The sequence below is a fragment of the Equus caballus genome, chromosome 1 (assembly GCF_041296265.1).
Source record: "Equus caballus isolate H_3958 breed thoroughbred chromosome 1, TB-T2T, whole genome shotgun sequence".
NCBI lineage: Eukaryota > Metazoa > Chordata > Mammalia > Perissodactyla > Equidae > Equus > Equus caballus.
Window position 1 is genome coordinate 26696340 of NC_091684.1, and position 22443 is coordinate 26718782.

Here is a 22443-nt window from a genome sequence, read left to right on the forward strand (position 1 = left end):
CTGCCCTCCTCCTCCTTGAGTGCCAGCGAGACGAGCGGTGATAGGTGGGCAAGCGATGTCACTGTGGAAACCACACAGGTCTGAAAACTCCTGTACGTTAATGCTTTGAGAGAGCTCCCCCGCCCCATACTTCCCAACATCAATCTGGGCAGGGCAGAAATAAGAGAAACTGAGCAATCACCCAGATCACACAACACAAAGTACGTTTTTTTCCACTCATCAGGATGCTGGGTCTATTATAGTTAAAATGAAGAGCTCCATGTTCTGTACAGTGAGGGAGATGCTCTTACAACATTATCTTTTATCCTTTGCACTTGGAATAGAAGTGCACACTTAGTTTGCAGACCTTAGGTGCCTAACACGTGTGGCTCAGCATGCCCTGGCCACACAAGCCAGGACAGCAGGTCTAGACCCACATTTCAAAGCTGCAGGAACATGGCTGAGAACTGAGGAAGAATGGAAGACCCTGAGGCTGAGAAACAGGGCCACTCTGTACACTCCTGCAGGTTGCTCACCACACAAGGGCTCCTGCTAGACAGGATGCCTTTTTCTAATTCTCGCAAAGGCTCCATATGGAGTAGCTATGGCCCTGATAAGACAAAGACTTTTTTTAAGTGGCAGGTTGGGGCTTCAGAAATCATCTTCCACCTCTGATGTCCCAAAGTCAAATACCACTATTATTAGGTTTCGAAGCCTGTGTAGCAAACATTGGTAGCACCTGTCACAGTTACAAATTTCCATTTATTTGTGTGAATACTTATCAATGCCTGTATACCCTCTGAGATGCCATCAGAATCTCCATGAGAGCAGAGGACGAGGAGTTGCTTTGACACAAGTAGTTTCAATGAAAACTGCTGTCCCAGCCACGGGTCACCACACGGCTCTGCAGGATGACTTTTGTGCCCCAATCCCTCTCCCCAGCACCGGGCTCCAGTTCCCTGGAGAATTCCTGTGGACCAGACGTTGGTGAGAAGTTTGGCCACCATCATGCTCTGGCCACCTCCAGATTTTGAAGATTTCACGCAAGCTCATTGTGTGAAAACTCTCAAGCCACAGGCCAGGGTGGAAACACAATTAGGCTCCCCCACTTCTTCTGTCCCATCCCTTATGCCACCTGTAATGCCATGAGCTGGCCAAGGAACCCCACGACAGAATGATGGAAAAGTCCAACTTTCTAAAAGGCATCCAAGTCAGACTTTGAAAGCCACACACCCTAGCGTGCACACGCAGCCAGTATTTTAGGCTCAGAGTTACTCACAGAAGTCAGCAATGGAAAACAACAGCTTTTGTAACCATGAGGGAAATGTGCCACTTTTCAAAGAAGCCCAATTCTTTTTCCCTCCCACTAAAGCCGTCATCACTCAGGTTTAAACAGCAACAGACTCGGCTTAGAGAGGAAGACGTTTGGGAAACCTTTTACACCTCCTCCGCCTCCTTTCAATCTTCCATTTGGAGAATAACCAATCGCCACTTTAAGCCATTCCTCGATGTTCCATTCTTTCTAAAATGTCCATGTCATCCCTTAAAAACAACTAACCCCTCAAGGCCATCTATGTTTTCCAGCCTACATTTTAAGATAACAATTTTATTAAACAATTGCTGCTGCATAACAAACAGCCTCCACATCCCAGTGGCATCCAGCAATAGGCATTTATTTTTCACTCCCAAGTTTATAGGTTAGCTGGGGTGGCTCTGCTCTGTATGTTTCTCATCCTTATCCTGGGCCCAGGGGTGACTCAGTGGTGGTAAAAGCACAAGTCAATCACACCAGCATATCCCAGGTCTCCACTTGCACCATGTCTGCTAGCATCCCATTGACCAAAGCAAGTCCAATGGCCAAACCCAACGTCAAAGGTCAAGGACATGTAATCCACCTTTGTGAGAGGAACTGCAGAGTGACATGGCATGGGGCCTGGATATAGAGGGGGTAACCCAATCTCCCATAACAAGTGAACCATCTGCTTTTCACCAAGTCCCACATTTGCTGAGTTTCCATACATGCAATGCACTATGGGATACCAAGTTGAGTTAGAGCCAGTCTCCAACCTCCAGGAATTTATACCCCAATAAAGGAAACAAGTGAGTCCCTAAAGAGGTGACATTTGAATATGAGGCAAAGAGCTTGGGAATGGGGGAGGAAGGGACACATTCTGTCTGTGAAAGTCGAGGAATATTTTGCAGGAGAGGGAGCATCTTAGGCACAAGAATGAATTTGATGGGTAAAAAAGGAAAGGACCCTTAGCCCCCCAGCCAACAGCAAGAAACCCAGATCAATGGTGATGTCTAATGTTGTTCTTTTATATCATAAACTGCTTTCCTACCACTGGATTCCGAGGGCACAGAGGGTGCAGGATTCCCAGCATCACAGTGCTGAAGAGGATTTGAGAGGTCACCTAATCCAAGCTTGTATTGGGACCCCCAAACTCTGCTAAGCCCTGGGGACATGAAGATGAGTGGAACACAGTTCTCTGCTTTCAGATTGGGCAGGCCCTAAAGCTCTCAGAATATATGAGGAACGTTTGCACATGTGTGCGGGTGCGTGGCTGGCGATTGTGGGAAATCAGCAGGACAAGTTTGTAATACCAAAACCACACGAAACGAGGAAAGCACTAACATGGCAGCCTCAAGGGCAACAGGAATGCTGAGTGCTTCTGGTCAGAGTTCACATTTCGTGCCTTTTCCTGGAAGAGGATCTGAATTCTCTCTATATATGCAGGTGTCTGAAGTAGAATTTCTCATGAAGCCCCCGGGATCCAAAGGGTTTGGGTGAACCCTGATTATCTTCCCAAAACCTGGAAATTAGGAGCCAGATTGCCTTTTCACAACCACCTGTTCTCAGTTCCATTGGGGAAACCAAGGCAGCATAGTAGACCCTTCTCTTGCAGATGATCCAACTTCACAAATGCTCAAGGGCACATAACAGTTAATGGGGCCAGGAATTCTCCCTATGGAGTCTAGGCATGGCTATCAGTGAGTCTGTAAGCATCCATCAACGACGTGTAAAATGTGTATTTTCATGAATATAATTTTGCAGTACAAATTCATAGCTTTCGTTGTGTTTATATTCTCAATACAATTAGGACCACTCTCAAGAAGTTGAACCATTTGATCTACTCATTCCTTCATTTATTTATTTATTCAACAAATACTTATTGATGCTGACAACTCAGAGACCACGTACCCAGCACCAGAGATACATGGAAGTTGGGACGCCATGTCAGCCTTCAGATAGGACAATCCACACATCATCTCAGTCTTCCGAGGAGCCTGTTAGGTCACAGAACTTGAAATCCTTTCATAATGTGGGCCCATCTGGCCACACATCATTATTCTTCACCATTCCCCAAATCTTCTCCCCTCCACATCACTCTCTTCACCTCCCTCTCTTCCCGCCTTCAGCAAATATTTAAGGAGCACCCCTTATGCACCTGTCCCGGGGTTGTATCTTGTTTAATTGCTGGACACATGCTTTGGACTGAGCCAATTTTCAGGCAATTCATCTCATTGGCAAAGAAGAATCTGGACTCTCTCCTCTTCCCCTCCCCTCCCCTGTCGCCACCACCTTGCCCTGCCCCAGTCCAGGAAAGCTTTATTCTCTCCTTGAAGAAGCTGTAATGAAGACTCCCCCTATGTTTATGGTTTATGGAAGAACATTAGAGAATTGCCATGGTTACAGGCCCCATTCTGCCTCCATTCAAGGACCAGAGGGAGCTGGAGGAAAGCACCGAGCAGCAGCTCCTGGTGCCGCTCAGCCTGGAATCATAAAAAAAAATGTTTACATCAGAGGAGAAATTGCTTCTCAAATAGCAAAGGGAAAATGCCAGGTTTGATGAGATTGTTACACAGAATCTTGGCTGGGATGTTTCTCCCTCGCTCCCCTTCCCCCATCCCATTATTATTTAAGGTTGTATTAAATCAGGCAAAGGGAGCAGACGACAAAATGCAACTTGGTGTTGGCAGCTCTGGCAGGACGCCCAGGCTCGGTGCTGGCCCCTCATCTCCTCCTCTTCATCTTCGGCTGCCAGGATCAGCATCTCCCTGCAGGCTCTTCTTGAGGATCGGCCCAGAACCGACGAAATCAACCCCACTCCATCTCCCTGGGGCCTCATGGGCTCAAGCAGACCATTCTGACTCTGAAACAGAACCAGGCCAGGCTAGAACCAGGCAAACAGGTTCCTAATCCAGCTCTGTTCCTACTGTGCGTCCTTGGGCAGGTGGCTTTGCCTCTCTAAACTACGATTCCCCTTCCTTTAAAACGAGGGCATAGGTAACCATCCTAAAGGCAAAGCAGTAGAATACTGCTATTGAGGATCAGGCCCTCACCGTGCCTCAGTGCCCTCACCTGGAAACAGGAATGATGACAGCACTTACTGCGTGGAGTTGGGAGGATAAACACAGTGTCACTCAGAAGCAGGTGTGGCCGTGCAGATGCTCAGTGAGTGGACGCCATCATTCCTGTGGCTGCAGCATGGCTGTCTCCATTCTTTCAGAAAGCCCAGAAATTAATACATTTCTTCACTGAGGGTGTTGTTTTGGCTGCCAGGTGGCGGGAGAGGCTGTTAACATTATAACAGAGTAGTTTTGCACCCCTTTTCTTCCCCTTCTCCACCCCAGCCCCTCCCTCTGAATGAATGTATGGATGGGGGGTCCTGGGTGGCATTCAGGATAAGGGCTTATCCTGAAGGGACCTGCCAGGGAGGCCACGCTGGGGCGGGAGGTGTGAGTGGCCCTGGGGGAGGGCTCACCTGGTGTCAGTCATAGGCCAGATCTCTTCACTCCAAGCTCCTGGAAGCAGGGACGTCTTGGCAGTGCTCCTTGAAGATAGAAAGCAGCAGCTCAGTGAGGGCGTCCTGGTGGGGGAGGCCAGAGCGAAGGTGAGTAAACCAGACGGCGTTTGTTCAGGACAATGGCTGCGTTCACTACTGCATGTGCTCCCTGTGCGGGCACCATGCCTGACTGACCTCACTGCAGTCCCACACCAGCCCTCCGATGCACAAGCCATTGCTGTCCCCGCTTTGCACATGAAGAAAGCGTCGGGGAGCCTCTTGCTCGAGCTCATCCAGCTTCCATATGGCGGAGCCAACGCTGAGCCTGGGGTGGTTTGGGCCTGGCCCTTAGCCTCTCCACCCCTGGTCTCCAGACCCGAGGCCCACTAGGAAAAGGAATGTGGTTGGCGTACAAAGTGCTGTGGGCCTCGGACTCCAAACCTTCTGCTCTTTCTTATTACTGTTCTGTTCTCTATTGTCTCAGTGATATCCCTGAGAACTCATTTAAGGTACTACTTGAAAATCCAGCCTTGCCCCACCTGTGCAGAAACCAGGAAGGAGAATTTGGAAGACAAAAGGCAGCTGTGTGTGCATGTGTGTTTGTGTGTTTGTGTGTGTGTGTGTGTGTGTGTGTGTGTGTGGCCCAGCAGCCCTGCCCCGCCCCACATGGAGACTCTTCATTCAGAGAAGGCCTTGGAAGAACCAGACTTTAATTCTTTCAAGAGGCCTGCGGCTCCATGAGTCGGTTTAACTAACCCGGTTAGGCAGCGCTGCCCCAGCCCTGAGGGCAGGCAGGAGGGGCTGGTGGTCAGAGCACAGGCTGCCGTTTACTCCCGAGTCTCATACTCTGTGCCAGGCACATACGTTATCCCACTTTGTCCTCACAACCACCTGATGAGATAAATGCTGTGGTTATTCCCATTATATGGGTGGAAAAGGAGCTTCACAGAGGTTTGAGACCCTCCCCAAGTTCGCCAAGCGAAAGTGGCAGAACCAGGGCAGCCCCCATCTGGAACCCAAAGCCCCTTCTCTCTCTGTGCCCACCAGATCCCGCCTCAAGGCAGAAAGTGAGAAGAGCTGCCACAGAAGCAAAGGCAGGTCTGTCTAACCCCGGAGCCCCTGCTTGGCCATGAGGATAAGTTCTCTCTCCTCAAGGAAGTCCAACCTGGTTGGAGGGACAGGGGTGCTACCAAAACCAGCTAAGCAGCGCTCTGAGAAGGTCCCTAAGTGAAGGATGAAGGCAGGAGGTGTGGATGTTTATAGAAGGAGATGTCCCTGAGGGCTGCTGGGAGGATGCCTGAGAAGAGGTGAGTTGCAGGACGGGCTCATCAGAGCAGCAGGGGAGCTACCCCAAGCAAAGGCGGAGAGACGGGAAAGGGCAGGCGCCCTGAGAGACGGGCTGGAGGAAGCCCCTCCAGCGGGCCGAGGACTGGCAGGAGGTCTCCGAGTCAGGTGCGTGATGGACTTCAGGGCATCAAGAGCAGCGGCGGGCACAGACTCCCCACTGGTCCCACAGAAGGGTTCTGGGAAATGGAACAATGTGACCCAGACCAGGTAGCTCCACCCACCCCCAAACCCCCACTCAGAAGGAAAAGCAATTTCCCATATTAATGCATCTGAGTCCCAAACCTGCTGACCTGTGAAAACTCTTCCTAGTGATTTATTTGTCTCCTCTTGCTAAGACAACTGCCTCATTATTTTGAGTCACGCACACGGCAGAGGCACGCGCTCCCTTCTGGGTCAGACTGGGCTTGCCATGGGGGCCAGAGAAAGCCCAGAAGGAGTCCCAAGGGGTCCCTGGCCCCAGGAAGCATTGCTCGGCAGGGCCACTTACACACTCCTGTAGGGTCTCTAAGGGACCACCAGGGACTGCTTAGAGACCCTGGTTCATGAGGGATTTGGCCAGGAAGTGCCAGACCCAGAGAAAGTCTGGGCTCATGCCAAAAGCAAGGAAAACAACCTCTGGAAGCCTCAGTTTACCTACCTATGAAACAGAGGCACCTGTGTCATGGCAGACATCCTAGAAGAGCTTTCCTGGAGTCCACAGTGGACTCAGCTGTGATCGGGAACAATCTCGTACTTTAAAAGACCTTACTTATTCTCAGATAGCAATAAAAATAATATCCCAAATATCCCTACTTCACCCCCATTTCTTCCTTTGCCTAAAAAGCATGGGTGTTAGGCAATGGATGTTAGAGACTGGTTGGATGAAAACAACTCAGAAGTGGAAACTCAGTTCATAATGGAACAAACATTTACTCAGCACTTGGTGCATGGATGCTGGGCTTTCCAATGTGCGTGGAAAGGAAGGGAATTGCACAAGGGATAATGGCAATGCCCTTCCAGCCACCCTCAGCCAAAGAGAGAGAGCAGTGGAAAGAGCAGGAGCTTTGGAGTCTGAGAGTTTCTGGGCTCAGATACTCTGCTGCATTAGGAATGTTATTTAACCTCTTGGCATGCCTCCATCTCCTCATCTGTAAAATGGGGATATTAATAGCCATAGCAGATACTCAGTTAACGTTATTTCTCTCCCTCCTTATGTCTCATTTATTCCACTTTGTGAAATCTTTCAAAGCTCACCTCTCCATTGTAATATGAGCTGTCTACCCTTCTACCTCCTATGGCCTCCAAGTACTGCTCACCGTCTATAAACATTTAAATATGTCATCAAATATTTTCATGCACTGCATCATACTGTTTCAGAGTGGATGTGCTGTTTCCTCATTTACAGGGATAATTTCTTGAGGATGAGGCCATCTTTATACTTATGGTTGATCCCCTCTGGGATTTGGCACAGGCCTGGTACAGGGTGGGAATTCAAGCAAGAGGTGTTTAACCAGCTGACCATGGAGGCAGAAGGGTCCTATGGGTCATAAAAGTCAATCTGCTAGACTGGCCAGGTAAAGACTGCTCAGTGTGTACTGAGGATGTGGACTGCCCATTGCCTACACTTAACAGAGGTTGGATGGATGGGTGGATGGATGGATAGATGATGGATGAGTGGATGGATGCATGCATGCGTGGATGGATGATGGAAGAATTGATGGATGCAGGCATGGATGATGGATGAATGGATGGATGCATGCATGCACACATGGATAGAATGACATCCTAAGGAGATTTTCTGGCCTCATGGTCCCTTCAAGTTTACCTTGAACCTTTATCTTCTTTCTTCCTCCACAGGCTCAGTTATTCCAGCCAGGCTAATTAGTTTTCTCACTTACTTATGTTGTGTAAGTAAATAATATAAAAACGACTCAGTGTTATGTCCCAAATATTTCTATCAATGCTGTCAGCCTCCTAATTAATGCCATTGCCTGGCAGGCACCAGGCAGCCTGTCCCCCTGAGCTCCCTCTGAGCCCCAGCAGGCCGTACCAGGGTTGGTGCAGCCTGCATCAAGCTCCAGCCAGTGACCTCCTCTCCTGCCCACCCTGGAGACACAAACACTTCCGACAAGTGCAGTGAGAGGCATCTCAATGTCATCACATCCCCAGGGAGGTGGTTATCAACATCATATAGGAAAATAGGCTCTGTCTTTGAGGAAATGCCAGGATGGTCTCTCTGGAGCTTCCTTCCACAGTCTTGAATCTGCCCGACCCAAGTCCCATCCTCCAGTAAGCCTTCTCTGATTTCTCAGCCTTCGTTGATTAGTTCCCTCCTCAGACCTCTAGAGCCTTCTGTCTACTCTCCGGGGAAGGTGAAACTGTCTCTTCCCCTCAATTCATATTTCAGCCTCAGCCCATCAGAGAAGGGCACCTGTTACTAGTTTGCCCCCAAAGGACATTCTAAAAAACACCTGCACAGCACTTTTCAAAACTGTCAAGGTCATCAAATCCAAAAGAAGTCTGAGAAACCAAGAGGAGCCTAGGGAGATGTGATGACTAACTGCGGTCAGGTACCCTAGATGGAATCCTGTATCAGAAAAAGGACATTTGGCAAAAACTAAGGAAATATGAATAAAGTATGCACTTCAGTTAATAATAATGTGTAAATACTGGTTCATTGCCGAGGACAAACATACTATACTAATGTAAGATGTTAATAATAGGGGAACCTGGATGTAGGGTATACGGGAACTCTCTCTTAATATCTTTACAATTTTTCTGTATATCTAAAACTATTCTAAAATTTAAAATTTATTTTTTAAAAAGCTAATGGAAAGAGCTGGACCCAAACCCCACATTTATACCCCCCAGGGCAGAACACACCAGATGTTCTGTCTCACACTGACATTTAATGCCTCAGCAGGTTCAAGGTCCTTGAAGGCAAGAACCAAGTCATCTCTCTCTTATTTCATAGATAGATTTGTAACATGGAGCCAAGTATATAGTAGGCGCTTAATAAATATCTGATGATCTTTTAAAACACCTGACTACCTCAGAAAGCTTTGCAGGTAAGAGGAGATGGTGAACGCCGCCCAGTTTTGCATTTAAGTGTAATATATATTTTGCATAAAGAAATCCACAGACTGTGGTAAGTTCAATGAGGCAACTTCCTGCAGCTGCACAATTAGCTGACCTGCACAAATAATAATGTCACTCATAATACTTAATGCATTAGGTACTCATAACATGCCAGGTGTGGTGCGTGAACTCATCGAATCCTCATAACAACCCTTCTGTAGTAACTAGTTACAATCGTTATATTCCTCATTTTATAGATGAGGAACCTGGCACTCAGTAAGGTGATGTGACTTCCTCAAGGCCATGTGGCCAGTAATCGGTGGAGTTAGATTTTAACCGAGGCAGAGTAGTCTGGCTCTGAATCCATTCTAAGCCGGTACATTCTACTTGTACTCACTACCTACCACCTATGTTACTTATTTCAAACTGTTTCTCCACAAGATCTATGGCTTCCAGGTTCAAATGATTGCAAATTCCCAATGAGTAGGTCAAAACCAACAAGGATGTCTAAAAGTCTCTCTCCAGACTAACAGAGGGGTTGCCCAGAACTTCCAGAAGAGCAGCTGCTCCTCCACAGCAGATGGCCTGTCTTCCATCTGCTGCTACACGCTCGGATCTGGTCCTGGCTCTGCCATCTGGTGGCTGTGTCACCGCAGATTGGCCTCAGTTTCCCCCCTGTACAATGAGAGGGTTGGACTAACAGATTTGTGAGGTCGTTTCCAACTGGAATATTCTAGGGCTCTTCAGACGCGAATAGAGCCCCCGAGGGGGCAGCCTTGCCTGTGTCAGAACTCTGTGGTGGAGGCGCAGATGGAACAGTGTCTAGGGAGCCAGCCTTCCTTTGTCTTTTCACTCCAAATAATCTCAGCTTAATGCCTCAAAGCCCCAGTTTCCTCTCTGCTCCAGGGCCCAGATTTAGCAACGGCCCGCCCATCACCCCTTCCCCTGCAGCTGATTTCAGTTCCCGCACAATCACCTGGAACAGGGATGATCCCGGCCTTTAGCATAGGAATTTCCTTGATTAAAATAGATGAGAACAAATTCCTTGAAGAATTTCCTTTGTGGACCCCTTGGTTGGGCTTCAATCCATTCCTGCAAGAGAGCACAGTCAATTGTTAGTCAATTATTCTAATTGTCTACAATTAGAAATATAAGTAGCATTTGCAACCTGTGGGCGACAGGTACCATCCCTAGCAGCATCCAATCTTTTCTCAACAACCCCTGTAGACACCTGCCCAGAATTTCCTGTGGCTGCAGCTGGTGGCAGCTTCCCCAATGAGGAACAGAATCAAGATAACCAGGCTCCCCATCCAGATAGGCTGAGGCCCCTGCTCTCCTAGCGGCTCTGCTTAATGCCTCTAGAAGAAGCCCCAGATGGGATATTGTCACCTTGTCCTCCCCAGGAATTCTTGAAACTGGAAAATACTTTAAAGGAGTGTGGGTACGTTATAAGAGCATCAGGATAGAGGTTAGGAGACCTGGAATCTAGTCCCGGCTTTGGCACTGACAAGCTGTGGGTCTTTGGGCTTGTCAACCATCCTCCCTGGGACTCAATTTCCTCATAGATTTAATTATTTTCAATCTTATAACTACATAATTAATTGTATTAATACCTGAACTACTTACCCTATAATGATGATACAAGAATTCAGTTAGATGAAAAGATATATGCATCCCCATGTTCACTGTAGCATTATTCGCAATGGCCAAGACATGGAAACAACCTAAGTGTCCATTAATGGATGAATGGATAAAGACAATGTGATGTGTATGAATATGCATACATATATATATATGTGTACATATATATATGTATATACACACAAAATAGAATATTTATTCACATAAAAAAGAAGGAAATCCTGCCATTTGCAACAATATGGGTGGACCTTGAGCTCATTATTCTAAGTGAAATAAGTCAGACAGAGAAAGACAAATACTGTATGATGTCACTTATAGGTGGAATCTAAAAACAAAAATCGAACTCATGGATACAGAGAACAGATTGGTGGTCGTCAGAGGCTTGGGGGAGGGAAGAGGAAAATGGGTGAAGGTGGTCAAAAGGTACAAACTTTCAATTATAAAATAAGCTCTGAGTTGTATGCACAGCAGGGTGACTATTGGGAACAATACTGTATTGTATATTTTGAAAGTTGCTAAGAGAGTAGATCTTAAAAGTTCTCACCACAAGAAAAAAATTGTAACTCTGTGGTAATGGATGTTAACTAGACTTATTGTGATAATCATTTTGTAGTGTATACATTTATCAAATCATTATGTTGTATACCTAAACTAATACAATGTTATATGTCAATTGTATCTCGATTAAAAATCTAATAAAAATTTTTAAAAAGAATTCAGGGGCCAGCCCGGTGGTGTAGTGGTTAAGTTTGCACACTCCACTTCAGCAGCCCAGAGTTTTCCAATTCGGATCCCGGGCACGGACCCAGCACTCCTCATCAAGCCACACTATGGTGGCATGCCACATAAAATAGAGGAAGACTGGCACAGATGTTAGCTCAGCGGCAATCTTCCTCAAGCAGAAGGAGGAAGATTGGCAACAGATGTTAGCTCAGGGCCAATCTTCCTCACAAAAAAAAAATAAAATAAAATAAAAAAGAATTCAGTTAGATAACAAACAGCCCTTTCTACTTAAGGAGAACTTACTTTATGCCAGGTCCTGAGCTAAAGCCCTTTATATTCATCAAAAACTAAGTATTTTAGGCATGCCAAATTAGCACAATCTTAGCTGCTGAAAACAATATCCATTTCTTGGTATTAGTTATGTAGGTCAGAAGTCCAGGCCCAGGGGGAACATGTTTCTCTGCTCAGGGTATCATAGGCTGAAATCAAGGCATCAGCCAACCTGCACTCGTTTTTGGTACCTCTCAGGGGAAAATCCACCCCCAAGTATTTTCTTCTAGTTGTGGGACTGAAGTCTCCATTTCCTTGCTGGGTCTGTTAGGGGCTGCTCTCAGCTCCTAGAGGCCTCTCATTCCTTGCCACGTAGCTCCCTCCATCTGCAAGCCAATGGTGGAGAAGTTCTCATGCATGGATCCCCCTCATGCTTCAAATCCCTGACTTTCATAGTTTCTGACTTGGACCCAGAACTAGCGGGTTTGTGTGACTAGGTCAGGCCCACCCAGATCGTCTCCCTGTCTTAAACTCAACTGATTTGAGACCTTACTAACTGCAAAATCCCTTCACAGTAGTACCTAGATTAGTGTTTGAATAATCGGGAAAAGGTGTATGCATATTAGGGGCTAGATGTCTTGGGACTATCTTAGAATTCTGCCTACCACAGAGTTTTCAGCTATTACAAATAAGGCTGCTAAGAAAATTGTTAAAGAAATGAAACTAAGCATTTTACGTACATCCAATCCAAGTTGATCTGGGATCAATTCACTTGTATGTCTCAAACCTCAGTCACAGGTCCACTGAACAGTGGCTGGATCGTTCTAGGTTCCTCACACTGATGAGCCAACAGGCAGAAGAGGTCAGAGCACTGGCTGGGGCAATTGACCCAGGAGGAGTGATTGATCCAAAGGGAAATTGGGTTGCTGCTCCACAAGGAGACAAGAGAAATTATGTCTGGAACCCTGGAGAATCACTGGGTACCTTTGACATTCTTTTGTCCAATAATCCTGGTCCACGGAAAAGGCAGCAATCTGATAGATGTAGATCCCACCAGAAGGAAGGCTTGGGACACCCGCCAGGTGAAGAACCCCACCCGGAAGGAGCCCACCCTGTCAGCAGCAGGCGTTTCTGAACTTCTTTCCTTCTAGTTCTGAAAGGAAAAATCTAGCCACAGCAATCCTACTCAGATGCTCTTTTTTTGTTTTGTTTTAAATCTCAGGGACATTCTACTATACAGACTTTCAAGATTGAATCACAGAATCTCCAGGTTGGCAGTCACTTCAGAAATAACTCACTTCAGAGGTATCTGGAGCAGTCAAATTCATGGAGACAGAAAGCAGAATGGTGGCTGCCAGGGGCTGGGGGGAGGGGGAGTGGTGTTTGCAAGATGAAAAGAGTTCTGAGACTGGTTGCTCAGCAACATGGAAGTTCTTAATGTCCCGAACTTAAAAATGGTTAAAATGGTAACTTTTATGTTATGTGCTTATTCAATTGTGGTAAAAAATTGTGATTTAATCAAAAATTTTAAAAGTAATTTACAATAAAAAATCATAATTTAGTTCAAACTCTCACCACTACTAATATTTAACTCCACTCACTCCACAGCATCCTTTCTAAGAGGTCTACTCCATCAACACCATTGACTCTGAACTGCGTGCACTTGGGGGTGGGGAGGGGAGACTGGGGCAGGAAGCAGGGAAAGAGGACGTAGTTCTTGCCCTCTGTAACTTTGTGCTAGGGGAACAGCAGAGCCTCAAATTTTAAACACACACGGACTGTGAGCTAGTCCTCGCCCCTCCACTGCGCAAGCTCTGCAACAGAAGACCTTGGAGGAGCCTTTCCCAGGCTCCTCTGTCAGCTGGCTTCTGGCTGGGTTGGCCCAATGGAAGTATTAGGGGGAGACTGGAGGGTGAGAGGAAGGGAGAAGCAGAGTCTCTCTCCCCCTCCTTCTCTATGCAAGGAAGTGTCTAAGGCAGCAGATGCTCCCCTAACTAGCTCCTGCTCCCATCAGAAACGACTGCCCCGTGGCTCCAGTTTCTACCATGTGAGCCCCCTGCCCCCACACTTGGGCTCTGGTAACACCACCTCTTCCCTCTGACCCTCCATCTGGGTTGGGGGGAAGACAACTACTTTCTGCTGTTGCTTATCTCTGGGTTGCCTCACCATCCGTTTTGGCTTGAAGCTTCTCCATCACATTGCATTAAATGTCCAGCACTGTAAAAACTCACAGCGGTGTCTGATTTCCCGGTTGGACCCTGCCTCCTGGTACCAGTCCCCTGGTTATGTCAGAATCTCGAGTCTGGAAGGCAAAGCACCTTTGGGCCATTACTCTCCCTGCAGCTCATCAATGGGCCTGTGTTCTGGGAGGAACCCTCAGACCCCAAGGGGCTAAGGAAGGAGCACAAATGTCTTGTGATCACAGGGATTTGAGCTCCAGTTATAGAGCTCCCCACCTGGTTCAGGGGACCTACCCCTCCCCTCCGGATGCGTTTGGGCACCCAATGGCCAGATGTGCCCAGACACCACTGAGAGCTGGGAGAACCTGCCAATGACCTGAGAGCAGTGGGTGCCCTTGGTGGAAGAGGGTCTGGAGCAGTTCAGGGTGGCCCTGAGGGAAACCAACCACCCCTCCCCACTTCCCCTGGTGGAGACATGTAAGCCCTTGCCAGGTGTCCAGGTGCTCTGCAGGGCAGCATTTGGGGTTCACTCCCTTCTAATCAAAGAGTGATCCTGTTCATAGACCTGCATTGTCCACGCCGGTGGCCATTAGCCACACGTGGCTTTTTCTAATTTAAATTTAAATTAATTAAAATTAAATAAAGTTTATAATTCACTTCTTCAGTTGCACAAGCCATATTTCCAGTGCCCTCCTTGTGGCTAGTGGATGCCATATTGAACAGCGCAGACACAGAATATTTCCATCTTTTGAGCAGCGTTGTTGGTAGACAAAGCTGTCTATGTCAACAGAGAAAGAAACGGAACCTGCATGATACAAATTAACCAATTATGTTTTAAACAACCAAACATTCTCCCAGCTATGTGTGTGACCAAAGGATGATTGCGTTTTTATGCAGAAATGGCTTTTAGCTGGACTAGCTGGGGGTTCAGGCGGAGAGAAAGGAACAAAGAGATTATTTTCCAATGCCTTTTCTCAGGATGCAGGAACTTCGAGTTGACGAGATTAGCGTAAGTATGCAAACCCACCAGAGCGAGGAGCTTTTTAGAAATGAAAGAAAGGTATTTACTTGAATGGAAGAGATGAAACATGTTTACTCTTTACTTGGTTCTTTAAAAAGAAAAAAACAAAAGAGCAGCAGCTGAAATGTATTGAAGCACAAGCTTAGCAGGCCAGGACTCTGAAGGTGATGCTGGTGGTGGGAGAATGAGATATGAGACTTAACCTGTCTGCTCTGACAAGAAAATTAAAGACAATCGAGCAGGGCATTAAGCCTGAAGAAACAGAGATGGTTCTTTGCATTATACTTTGTCTTGTAACAGCTCCTCGCTAGAAGGAAACAGTTCTCTTTCCAGTTCATTTAAAATCTACAGACTAACTGGGTGTGGGGGCAGAAGTGGGTGCCCCAGGGGTCAGAAGGATAAAGGGGAGTCATTTGCTAACCCTTAGAAAGTTGACAATTTCATCACAGACCAAATGGGTCAGAAGGCGACAGGATATTGTCCTAACTTGGAGAGAGAAGACCTCTTGCCCCGAGAAGTGGTTCTCACCAGCGATTTGCTGGGCTCCACCTTCTAATTCAGTAGGTCTGGGAGGGTCTTCATTTTCATAAGTTAGCTGATGCTGATGCTGCCAGGAGGAGCCACGCTTTGAGGACCACTTCTCTAAAGAGACGTCCCAGACAGGGCAGCCCAAGTAAGGGTCACATTGGCTGCTGTCCACTCAGGGCCCTGTCTAAATGAGAAGGGTGGGATGCATTGATTTTGATTTTTAAAATGTTACATTAAAATATTATTTATCTTGATTAGTGAGATTTTGGTGCCTCCCTGCTTAAATTTTGCACCCAAGGTGAGTGCCTGACTCTTCTTACCGTAGTCCTGGCCTTGGCTGCAAGATTGACACAAGGATCCCTATTTTCTCCCTCCTGATGCTCAGAGATGTGAAGTGACTTTCCCAAGATCACGCAGTAAGTGCAGAGCCACAACTCAAACCCAGGACTTTCGCCTCCCAAATTCAGGACTCTTTCCACTAAGCCACAGTTCCCCAAATTAATGCCTTTTGGGGTGCCTGTGTTCCCACTGCACGTGCGACTCCTTAGGGCAGTTTGGCAGAGGCTGGCCCCGTGTCAGAGCCACAGGGAACTGCGGTGTCCTCTGTGTGCCAGCACCCTCAGTCCAAACCAGAAAGCCTTTCTTCTGTCTCTCACAGCTGTCCAGCTGGGAACTGACAATTCACCTACTGAATCGTAGCAAACGACTCCTCCAACCAAAGCGAGGTAATCACTAACATTAATTTAACCCTTACCACGTGCTAGGCGCTCTACCCACATCATCTCGTTCCATCCTTCTACCAAATCTGGGGAAGCAGGAACTGCTGGCCTTTCCACTTCACAAATCAGAAACGCCAAGGACAGAAAGGCACGTCTGTCCAAAGTCACAAAGGTAGTAACGGGAAGGTCCAGATTCCAACCTGGACTACTTGCTTCCTGAGGCTGTAACCCCCACCACTACACCACACATGAGAGGAGAAAGGAAGGTCCTAGAGTCAGCAGATGCCCATAGCATCCATATTAATTACACATTCCTTGCAAGGATGTTTCTAATTTCTTCTTTCATCCAAAGACTGATTGCACACCTACAATGCATGGGCATCAAATAAGATTTAAAGGTTCTCAGATCGCAGTTTCTGATTTTTACATATTCTCCTCTTTCAGGCACTCAAACAGGCTAGTTCTTCATGGGTAATGCCCAGGTCATTTTTCTTTTAAAAAAATAGAAAAAAATAACGACATGTTTTTAGCAAGAAAGAAGATGCTAGAAGGTAATTGTTTTGCAAATTACTGTAAGCTATAAACAGATCAATGATTTTCTCCAAAGTTGTTGGAATCAGCTGTAATTAGCAATACGCAAATGCCACCCTGAGCCCTTTGCTGCCCACAGTGAAGCGGGAGCCACCCTAAGCATCATTTACATTCATTCTATGGAGGCCTGGATGGATGCTCACCAAATGGGATTTGCAGGCTGTGAGCTGAAGGAAAGTGGAGAGGAACGGAGTAAACCCGTGTCCTGCTGAAGTTTGGGGCCAGGCCTGCGGGTGCTCCTCGGAGCTCTTTTTGGCAAAGTCTTGCCCCTGTCTCCAGCTCGTGCCTGAGAGAAGATAGCAAAGGAGGGCCTGGATCACATGCGACTTTCCTTCCAGACCATACCGTGAAGTTGGGAAGGGTGGGAAACTGTCAGGATTAATTTCTAAATGAATCCGATATGTCTGTCACCCGAAGGAAGAAGTTGGCCTGGATGGGAGGAATGAGCCCTGGACGAGTGATCTAGGAGCCTGGGCACTAGTCCTCGCTCTACACTACTAGCCTTGTGGCCTTGAGTCAGTCACCTCGCCTCTTAGGCACTCGGTTCTTCATTTGTAAAAGGAGCAGATTGGACAAGGTGTTCTTTATAGTTCCCTCCAGCGTTTATTCATTCACTGCAAGCACTTACTCTGCCTACTACGTGTGAGGCACTGTGCCAAGCACCAGGGACAGAAATCCAAATAAAACGTGTTCCCCCCATTAGGAACTCTCAGTCTGCTAAGAGCAAAGGATGTGTAACTAGATCCTCTTAACGATGTACGCTAAGTACCCTGGTACACACAAGAATAGGTTCATCCCAAGGGAATCAGGAAGGCTTCTTGGAGGAGGTAACATTTGAGCTGGACCTCAAAGAATCACTCTATATTTCATTTCTTTTTCTTTTCTTTTTTTTTTGAGGAAGATTAGCCTTGAGCTAACTACTGCTAGTCCTCCTCTTTTTGCTGAGGAAGCCTGGCCCTGAGCTAACATCCATGCCCATCTTCCTCTACTTTATATGTGGGATACCTACCACAGCATGGCTTGCCAAGCGGTGCCATGTCTGCACCCGGATCCGAACCGGCAAACCCCAGGCTGCCGAGAAGCAGAACGTGCGAACTTAACCGCTGCACCACCGGGCCAGCCCCCTATACTTCATTTCTAAGCAATTCACTTCTAACTCCATCTGGAGCCACAAAAGGTTTAAGGCAGTGACTACTAAGCTTTTATGAACACGTGAATCATTGGGGAGCATCTATAAAACGTCCATTCCTGGGGTGTGTCTCTCACAAATTCCAATCAATTCATCTGCGACTTGGACTGAGAATCTGCATTTTAACAAGCTCACCAGTGATTCTGACCAGCTGGACCAAATTCTGAGAAAGGACTGGTTCAATCCTTCTTTATCTGTATTACTACAAAAAGAAAAAAAAATCCTTGACATTGACATTTGAAAACAATTACCGAAACTTCCACATAGGTGTCCCCTCCCTAGCAAACCAGCAGCTGCTTGGTGACAACAGTGGTGCCACCAAGAGGATGCAAGGAGCTTCTTTAGAGTTGAAGCCCCATATTGCATTTATTCCCTGCAAAGGGCCAGTGGCTTGCATCTGTTCTCCCGAGGCGCGCGTGAAGCAGGCTGTTCCTTCAATCCTGGTTCTCCCGGTCCCTTCCTGGTGACTAAAGATGGCTCCACAACCCAGAGGTCCCCCCTCCAGCTTCCTCCTTCTGTTTTGGCCATCTCTATCAAATAGGGGGTCTTCATCCAGCTCCAGCCTGGGAAGCAGAAGATAAGGAGGGCGTTATGCTGGAGAAAGTCGTACTGTCCTGATGGGGAATGCTCATCCCCAGATCTTCACCCTGCGGCTCCACGCTGCCAGGCAGGCCTCAGCTCAAACGTCACTTCTTCAGAGAGGCCTTCCCCGAGCAGCCCACCCAGCATGCCATCCCACTTCATCAGTCTAACCACCATCTAATCTAGTGTATCCGGGATAGCCCTTTAAATGGTGGTCCTCAATCCACTATGCCTCCAGGTGTTCACACATCACACCATCTTATCCCCTTCAATCTAGGCTGGTCTTGTGACTTGTTTTAACCAAAGAATGTGGCAGAGGTGATGCTGTGCCTTAAGAAGGTCTGGCAGCTTCCACTTCTGTGCTTGTGGAAGCCTGGTGCCCCATGTAGGAAGTCCAGCCCCCTCCTGGAGAGACAAGGAGGAGCAGCCACATGGAGAGGGACAGACCCTGAGAATACATGAAGGCAGAGCGGGGCCCAGCAGATCTGCCTGATCCCAGACACCCCAACCCGCCGGGAGAGTGCAGTCACACAGGTGACCATCAGCAAGACGAGCAAAAGAGCCACCCTGCCGAGTTCAGCCGTGGTTGCAGAATTGTGAGCAAACTCAAATAGGTATTGTTTTAAACCACTGAGTTTTAGGATGGCGTGTTACGCAGCAAGAGACCTGATACCGTATCACTCTGTTTCACTTTCTGCATGTAATCTATTACTAATTTACGCATCTCTGTCTCCCTCTTCCAGAAGGTAAGCTCCACGAGGGTCAGGGCTATTTGCTCATTGCTGTATCCTCACACCTACAGCCTAGCCTGGCCCAGAGCAGGAGCCCCCTAATATTGACTGAATGAATTCACCACCACTCATCTGAACCCCGGGCTGGATCAGGAGAAAAATGTAAGACAATAATCCAGTGCCCGGCAGCCCCTCTGCCAGAGCCAGAGTTAGAAAGACACATTGATTTTCCATTAACGAACTTCGTGCTAATCAAAGCAAACTTTAAAAGATAAAGAAAACAGCTCGCGAGGGATTTTATGCTTGTTCAGAAGTACCATAAACAGCTGGCTTACGAGCGGCAAGCGCTGCAGTTCCCTGGGGTCACGGGATGCAGCAGCCGAGACCAAATGGCACTGGCGCCAATCTTTGCATGGTCCTAGAGCCAACAGCTGGCCTCCTGTGCCCCTCTTCACCCCACCATGCACAGAGCACGCCCACCCTGAGCAATACACTTCCCAGACAGATCCTCAGCTGCCACCTCCTGCAGAGCACAGCCAGCTGCTGACACCAAAAGAAGCCAAAGATCCCCTCTAGGGTGGGCAAGCTGGCTACGTGTGGGACAAAGGGAAACCGTGGAATAAGGCTTCCCTGCTGCTTTTTACACCAAAAGCCTCCAGACACCAAGCCCTTTACTCCTACTTGCGTGCTCTTCTGGCCTCTCGCGGTCAGTTTGCAAAGGCCTGGGGAACCATTCTCTGTAGGTAGCACCTGGCTGCTAGGAAAGGAAGGAAGTGTACATGAGTGCGATCTGCCAGGATCCCCAGAGCCCCGAAATCAGTTGGTGTTGGGATTTTGAGGGGACCTAGTAACCCCCTTACCTTTAACCTTTCTGAGTTTCTTTGTCTTCCCTTTAATAGGGATTCTCTTAGCACTTTTGCGAGAGTTAAATTAGGCAATGCAACTAAAGCAGCGGGTCTCACATGTTTTGCACATCAGAATCACCTGGAGGAGGACTTGTTAAGACACAGATTTCTGGGGCCGGCCTGGTGGTGCAGCGGTTAAGTTCACATGTTCCACTTTGGCGGCCCGGGGTTTGCCAGTTCGGATCCCGGGTGCAGACATGGCACCGCTTGGCAAGCCATGCTGTGGTAGGCGTCCCACATGTAAAGTAGAGGAAGATGGGCACGATGTTAGCTCAGGGCCAGTCTTCCTCAGCAAAAAGAGGAGGATTGGCAGCAGATGTTAGCTCAGGGCTAAACTTCCTCCAAAAAAAAGGAACACAGATTTCTGGGTCTCATCCCAGACTTTCAGTAAGTCAAGCATAAGACCACGAATTTGCACTTCTCCCAAGTTCCCAGATGATACGGATGCTGCTGGCCCGGGGACCACACTTTGAAAACTACTGGCTTAACAAAGTAGAAATATAAATATGAACGTCTATATACACACAAGGAGCTCAGATTTTTCTGGAATTGTCCGAATTTTGAGTGAGTGGAAATATATGTCATTTTAAACTGCCCCTACTACAGCCCCCAAGGGGCTGTCAAAAAAACAGCCCTGCAGCAGAATGGTTGCAAAGGAGGCAGAGAGGAAAGGGTAAATATTTCGCAGGCTCAGAAATTGGTGTTCTTGATATATCCAGGAATAAGCCAGAGAGTGTCTGGTGAGAAGAGAGAGGAATCACACATCTTCTGAATCCGTTGGCCAGGGAGCATAACTTCATTACTCATCAGTCCAGGAGGACTTCCAGGTGGAGGTGGGCTTTTAGGGATGGGAGAATGTCCATGTTGTACCAGGATCAAGTGGACAACCTCCTAGAGCTGTGAGATCCATGGATCTCCTGCATTAGAATCACAGAAACTCAGGCTCCCAGACCGTGCTGGAGACCTGCAGAATCAGAAGCTGTGAAAAAGAGGTCTAAGACCATTGAAACACGATCCCCAGAGAAGACTTACACACACTTGAGGAGTTCTTTCCTAGGGTGTCTCAAGTCCCACCAAGGATGCAAGGAGCCGGAGCAGGAGAGGATGGCCAGTTAAAGTTTCATGAATACAGAATTTCCACTTGGGGAGATTAAAAAGTTCTGGAGATGATGATGGTGATGGTTACAGAACGATGTGAATGGACTCGATGCCACAGACCTGTACACTCAAAAATGGTTAACATGGTACATTTTCTGTTATGTATGTTTTACCACAATAAAAAAAAATTAGGACCCATCAAGGAGATAAAAGTGCAATCAGTAAGATAATTTGTATCTGATTAATTACAAATTACCTTGATAAAGATGTCATAATGTTTCGGATGGAGTGCAGAAAGACAAAAGAAAGTTCTGAGGTATCCTTGCCCAGCTGAGTGGGTGGTCCAATTCTAACAACAAACACTTCTGAATGAGGCAAAAGTGTCTTCAAGCCAAATACAAGGCAATATTCCTGGTGAATGGCCAGCCCCCTCTGCTCCTCTTCTGGGCTCCCCAGGGGATATTCTGATCTATGACGGGGCCCTTCTCAAGCACCACTCCCCATGTCCCCAACCCCTCCACCGCCCAGGAGGCAAGGTCCCCCGCAGGAGCAAGAGGCTGCAGAGACCTTCTGTTGTAAATTTCCACATCAGGCACTCCGCCACGTGCCTCATCCGCCTGGGAGCAGAGTCCTGTTGGCCACAGCAGATCCATTCCCCAGAACCTGGATGCCTGGCCAATTGAAAAAGCTGAAGTTCTAAACCTGCAAAGCTAAGGATGCAAATGACTCCCTAGAGGATCAAAAATTCCAGAAGGCCCAGCCTGGGCAGTAAACTCTCAACCCCACTCACCTTCTCCTCTCAACACACACCTGTTTATAATGAAAGTATGGGTCAAACCTGGGAAATGCTCTCATTTTGCCCAGGAATGGAAGAAGCACTATCTGCTTGTGCTGTCCAAGCTCATCACAGGGATCTGTCAAGTCCCACTTTAATCTTACCTCCTTAGCAAAATCCTGGCTGAATTCTGCAAACTCCACCCATCTCCGCTTCTCTCCTCAAAACACCTACTGAACCAGAATCAAGGATTTGGCATTTAATTATACACGGCTTTGTGTCTTTCCCTGGCATAAATAGCTCCCCCAGAACCTTGGTCC